This window comes from Cornus florida, unplaced genomic scaffold (assembly GCF_030987335.1).
Source record: "Cornus florida cultivar Cherokee Brave unplaced genomic scaffold, ASM3098733v1 CherokeeBrave_3.0.0_Hap2_Chr06, whole genome shotgun sequence".
Lineage (NCBI taxonomy): Eukaryota > Viridiplantae > Streptophyta > Magnoliopsida > Cornales > Cornaceae > Cornus > Cornus florida.
In genome coordinates, this window is record NW_026775576.1 from 11,513,103 (window position 1) to 11,519,700 (window position 6,598).

Below are 6,598 nucleotides of genomic sequence, written 5' to 3' on the forward strand. Positions count from 1 at the left end.
TCCTCCTTCAAAAGGAAAAAGGATATAACCACCTCAAAACCACTTGAATTGATCCACATGGATCTTTTTGGACCGGAGAAAATTGCTAGTCTTGGTGGTAAACTCTATGCCTTTGTTATCGTAGATGACTACTTTAGATTCACTTAGGTATTCTTTCTTGCACGCAAAAATGAGGCTCATTCAATTCTTTCAAAATTTTGCAAAAGAGTCAAAAACAAAAAGGAATGTAAAATTAAAACCATTAGAAGTGATTGGGGTAGAGAGTTTGACAATCAAGAAGTTGAAAGATTTTGCGACGAAAATGGCTACAATCACAATCTTTCGGCACCTAGGACTTCCCAACAAAACGGTGTTGTTGAAAGGAAAAATAGATCTCTTCAAGAAATGGCTAGAACCATGCTAAATGAGCACAAATCACCTAGATCTCTATGGGCCGAAGCCATAAATACTTCATGCTATGTTATAAATAGAGTTGTTATTAGAAAGATTCTCAACAAAACACCCTATGAGTTATAGAATAAAAGAAAACCTAATATAGGCTATTTCAAAGTTTTTGGGTGTAAATGTTTTGTCCTCAATGACAAGGATATTCTAAGAAAGTTTGATGCCAAATCCAATGAAAGCATTTTTCTTGGATATTCCTCTAGAAGTAAAGCATATAGAGTTTATAACAAGAGGACCTTAGTTGTGGTTGAATCCATACATGTTGTGTTTGATGAATGCCCAACCTCTCCCACAAAAAGTGTGATGGACAATGATGAAGAAGTTGAACTTGAAAAGGGTACCAATGAACTTGATACAAATCGGTCCCCTATAGAGCTTGAGAAGAGTATCAATGATCTCAACATAAATGAGTCTCCTATTGATATCTATCAAAGTTCCAATTCAAGTGATGATACATCTCAAAATAAAACTACTCCAAATGAATGGAAGTTAGTTCATAATCATCCCATTGACCAAGTTATTGGTGATCCATCCAAAGGTGTTAGCATAAGGTCACAATTAAGAAATGTATGTAATTTTGTGGCATTCGTTTCTCAATTCGAACCTAAAAATATACATGAGGCTGAAAATAATGAATCTTGGCTTTTGGCAATGCAAGAAGAACTCATTCAATTCAAAAGGAAGAAAGTTTGGAATCTTGTCCTTAAACCTCAAAATAAAATAATTATCGACACGAAATTGGTTTTTAGAAACAAAAAGGATGAGTTGGGAACTATTATTAGGAACAAAGCTAGACTTGTTGCAAAAGGATATAACCAAGAAGAAGGAATAGATTATGAAGAGACTTTTGCTCCCGTTGCTAGGCTTAAGGCCATAAGAATGTTACTTGTATTTTGCATCTCACAAAAATTTCAAATTATTTCAAATGGATGTAAAGAGTGCTTTCTTAAATGGTTTTATTGATGAAGAAGTATATGTAGAACAACCACCAGGCTTTGAAAGCTATGATTATCCAAACCATGTTTTTAAATTAACTAAAGCTTTATATGGTTTGAAGCAAGCTCCTAGAGCTTGGTATGAAAGACTTAGTGGGTTCCTACTTTCAAATGGGTTTAGTAGAGGTAAGATTGATAACACACTCTTTACTAAAATCATTAATGGTAATTTGTTGATCATTCAAATTTACGTTGATGATATTATTTTTGGATCAACAAATGACACTCTAAGTAAAGAGTTTGCCAACTCCATGCAAAACGAGTTTGAAATGAGCATGATGGGTGAACTCAACTTCTTCTTAGGGCTGCAAATCAAATAAACATAGAATTTTCATTTCCCAATCAAATTATACTAAAGATTTGCTAAAGAAATTTGGCTCGGAAGATGCCAAACATGTTAAACCTCCCATGAGTCCTTCCTTAAAACTTGATAAGGATAACAAAGGCAAGGAAGTTGATATTAAGAAATATAGAGGAATGATCGGAAGTCTTCTTTATTTAATGGCTAGTAAGCCAGACATAATGTTTAGTGTGTGCTTATGTGCTAGGTTTTAGTCTTGTCCCAAGGAATCTCACTTGAATGCCGTCAAACGCATCTTTAAATACTTGAATGGTACTATTAACTTAGGTTTATAGTATCCTAGGCACACATCCTTTGAACTCAAAGGATTTACGAATGCTAATTTTGCTGGTTGTAAAGTTAAAAGAAAAAGTACAAGCTAAGGTGACTGCATATCGTGCGAAAACCTTGCGAGTCTCTCACTCTATTAGATATGTCTGGAAGTCTATATAAAAACTTATGAACTTCATTAAATGAAAAGCATTTTAATTAAGATATACATCTCTGCAATCATATAACCTTTGTTCATCATCATACACATACTATATATCATCAAAGAGTATTGAGCTTCAAGTTATTCATACATACTCTAAAGTGAGCTGAATCTTGTACTTTAGATCTAAGAGAGATCATTTTGTACTTCATCACTCTTGTTCAAATCTTGTAAGGGCTGGTGTGGCCCAAGAAAGTCTAAGAGAAGGTGTTTCTCTTAGCACTTAGAAGCAAGGAAGAGCTTCTTGTAAAAGGTTTACTCTCCACCTGCAAGGAGAAGCCATAGTGAATTGGGAAGTCTCAAGAGGGGTCTTGAGCCGAGGAGTAGGAGTTTCCGAACCTCACTAAAATCGCTGAGTACACGTTTGCAACTTCTATCTCTATCTCTTATATTTATTGCTTCATGTATGTGTTGATATGACTCTTCATAAATGTTGACAATTAAAGCTTAAAATTCAGATTGCATCATTCAATATTTGTCAAAGAAGTTGAGTTTAACTCTAGTTGGTAAATCAATACGAAAAATTGACCTTAGTTTGCTTAGACTCTATTCACCCCCCCCCCCTCTAGAGTCTATACTTGGGCAACATATTTATTATAGATCGAATCTCAAACCGATCAAATACACATATCATATCTCATATCTTGGAGAGGAGGCTAGAGACTAAAGAGATTTTACACATTTTTGGGAGTTTTTCCATTCTTCTAGGGTTTCCATCAAGAAGGAGGTCATTCCTACCATGGAGATAGCCCTTGAGGGTTAGATGACTACTTCAATGAGTGGCTAGACATCTACTTGGGGCTAGAGTAGCCCCTAAGTTGGCTTCCTAGACCTAGTGTTTTGTATATTTTTTGGGGATTTGCTTGTAATAAATGTTTTGATCTTGGATTTATATATATATCTTGTGGTTTCTACTTGATGTGTATGGATTTTAATGCTTTCAATTGATTCTCTATCTCTAACCATATGTCTATGTATGCTAGAATGAATGTTTCATGTGTTTTTCTCTAGATTTAGTGGAGTTTATGCATGTCTATGTGTATGGATGAAGTTAATCTAGAGATGGTCAAAACATAATACTTAATTGAACACTCTTGTAATTTATTTGATAGTTCACACTTGTTTCTTGATGGATTGTGCCACACCTTTGGCTTACTTACTTTAATTTCCATGTCTTTAGTGTAGATGTAGTGTAGTTGCCTTAGATTCATAGATAGGTGGACAATCTATTCTTGTTCCTTGGTGTTCCATACTTATGAATGCAAATGGTGTATACTTCTAGATAGTTGTGTGTGCATAAATTGTGGTTTCATTAAATGGATTTTGGTCTCATTTGATAGGTTGTGTTTTCCACTTGAATTAGCTAGACAATCTATACTTATTTTCTATCCATGCCTAGTTTCAATTAATGTCACACACACACACAAGTACAATTCAATTTTCCCCATTGTTATACAATTGCTAGTGTCTAGTGAAGTCAAGCTTAGTGGTGAGCTCTAGTACCCTAAGTCCTCTCCTCTATATCTTTTTCCATACATTCTAAATTGTTACCTTTTACTTGCTTTAATTTCAATTGCATTGTAGTTTAATTAACCAAACACACCATCTTTTGATCATTTGACCTACTAACCCTATACATTATTTCCATTGCAAACACGCCCGCAATCCCTTGGGACGATCCCTACTCACCCTAGCTATATTTTTAGTTAGAGGTAGTAGTGGCTTTTATAAATTTAAAACTTGGCCACATTGCACACTCACACTCTTAATGCATCTTTAAACATTGGTGCCCGTGATAACCACCAAGTTTTTGGCGCCGTTGCTGGGGATTCAATTGGCAAGGCCATGTTTTGGAAACAAATAGGAATTAGTACTCTTTTGATCGTGTCTTTACTTTATTTTCTTTTGAGATACTTATTGTGTTTGTTCTTGATTGGTTAGGTGCATTGAGCTAAGAGAGTCAAGCAAAGGGAATTAAAGAGCAAACAAAGCAAAGAAGCCAAGTGAAGCTAAGCAAAAGCATAAAGGAACTAAAATCTAAAAATTTGCAAAGCATAGCAAGGCTTGGAAATTGAAAATGAATTGAAGTTTCTTAAGGACCCTTTGTGAGATCTTTCTAACTCAATCCCTAGTTAAATCATCGGCCTGTGTGGTGGCAAGTTTTTCATTTCATAGATAAATCGTGAGCCCGCATGGAGGCAATTTACTTTTACTTTGCATAATGTTCAAACATGGGAGTATGGGATCAATGTATGTGGAGAATGTTTATTGATTGATTTGTTGTGGGGGCGAAGTGATTGTTATTTGATTAATTGCTTGTTACTCATTTTACTAGTGCATGCATAGTCGTAGGTCATTAAATCATACTCTTGTCCCTCCTAATTTGCATTTTGAATCTGTTATTCATAATCCTAGGGGAAGAGGTAGCTTGCATCACTCCATTTCACCAATGGAGGAATTGAATGACCACCATATAGAGGACCTTAGTCATATAGACCAACAAGGCATCCTCCATCTTAATGTGCATCATGAAAATATTCAAGTACCATTAGGTATGCCTAGACCATTCATCCCACCACAACAACAAGGCTAAATTCCATTGGGAATGCCTCGACCAATTTTTGCTCCACAACCTCCCATTATGAAAGGTAACCAAGGTGTTCGAGTAGCACCACTGGTTGTGAATCCTCCCATTACTTTAAGAGACCATTATGTGCCTAATGAATATAATGCACCTACTTGCATTTAATTGCCCCCATTTAGAGTACATCACTATGAGATTAAACCACAAACCATTCAAATGCTTCCCAACTATCATGGACTTCCAAGTGAAGAACCTTATAAGTATTTGGATGAGTTTCTTGAAGTGTGTTCCACCGTGAAATACACGGACATGCTAGAAGAAGTGTTAAGACTTAAACTTTTTCCTTTTACCCTTAAGGATAAGGCAAAATATTGGTTTAACAATCTTAGCCCTTTTTCGATAACTTCTTGGGCAGAAATGCAACAAGAGTTCTTGAAGAAGTACTATCTGGTTTCAAAGACCAATGCCATGAGAACTTCTATTCGTGAATTTTCTCAAAGGGATGGGGAAATATTTCATGAGGCATGGGAAAGGTTTAATGACTTGCTTAGGAAGTGCTCTCATCATGACATAAGTAAGTGGCAACTAGTTCAATATTTCTTTGAAAGTTTACCGGATAGTCACAAGGATATGGTTGATACATCTATGGGTGGTTCTTATCTTGACAAGCATAAAAATGATATGTGGCAATTGTATGAAAGTATGAGTGAGAATTCAATACATAGATCTTTGTCCTCTAAAAATGGTAGAAATTTAGGTGGAAGGAAGAATGTTGGCCTATATTAAGTTGACAACTCCAATGACATAGCCGCCGAGATGAAATCTTTATCTCAAAGGTTTGATCAATTCTTGATTAACCAAAATTCGGCGAATCAAGTATGGTAGTAACGCTTCAAGAACTTTCCATTAATGGGTCCAATCCTAACTCCACCTACGTCGACGATCTTGTATGCACCCCCTAATCATGTTCATCATCGCATCTAAAGAATCTTGCATGACTTGTTCAAGTGTCTTGCATTCTACTTCCAATTGTCCCCATGGACATGCGCAAAGCGAGAACTATGAACAAGAAAATGCTGTCTTTGCTAACCAAAGGAATAATCCCTATGGCCCACACTATAATCCAGGGTAGAGGAACCATCCAAACTTCTCTTGGAAAAGCCAAGGGGAAGGCTCAAACCCTCCCCAAGGTGGTTTTCAAAACAAGTATGTTCTACCACCGATGCAAAGCCAAGGTTCCCAAGGTTATAGATCTTCTTTTCAATCATCACATGGTAATCAATTCTCTAATTCTTATTTCCCTAACCAATCATCGTATTCCCAAGGAAACTCAAGGAGTCCAGCTTTTGAGGAGAAAGTGTTGACTGCTCTAGGCACTCTAAAGGCGAACACTCAATTGTTTCATTCCCATTCTCAATCCATTGCTAAGCTAGAAACCCAAGCTAGGCAAATAGCTAGTACTTTGAATGCTAGAGAGAAAGGGAAGATGCCTTTGAATGCACCACCAAAGCAACAATGTGTTGTGGAGACTCATTCCTCATCAGAAAGTCACACAATTGAGCATGTCAATGCGGTGACAACCTTAAGAAGTAGGAGAATTGTGGACAACCAAGTGAGTATGTCCAATGAAGAGAGTGAACCAGTGCAACCAAAAATTAACACTCATCAATTTTCACATTTTATTCCTCCTTCATTGCATGTGCATAACCCCTTTGTTGAAAAAATAATGGAAAATGATTTGA

General features: G+C 36.3%; 1 non-coding gene across 1 annotated transcript; it reads right to left on the minus strand.

Moving 5' to 3' along the window:
- Positions 1-5,321: 5,321 nt before the first annotated feature.
- Positions 5,322-5,428, minus strand: LOC132315385 (small nucleolar RNA R71). The gene has a single exon (XR_009483635.1). It is a non-coding gene; the product is annotated as a small nucleolar RNA R71 (small nucleolar RNA).
- Between the last annotated feature and the right edge of the window lie 1,170 nt (positions 5,429-6,598).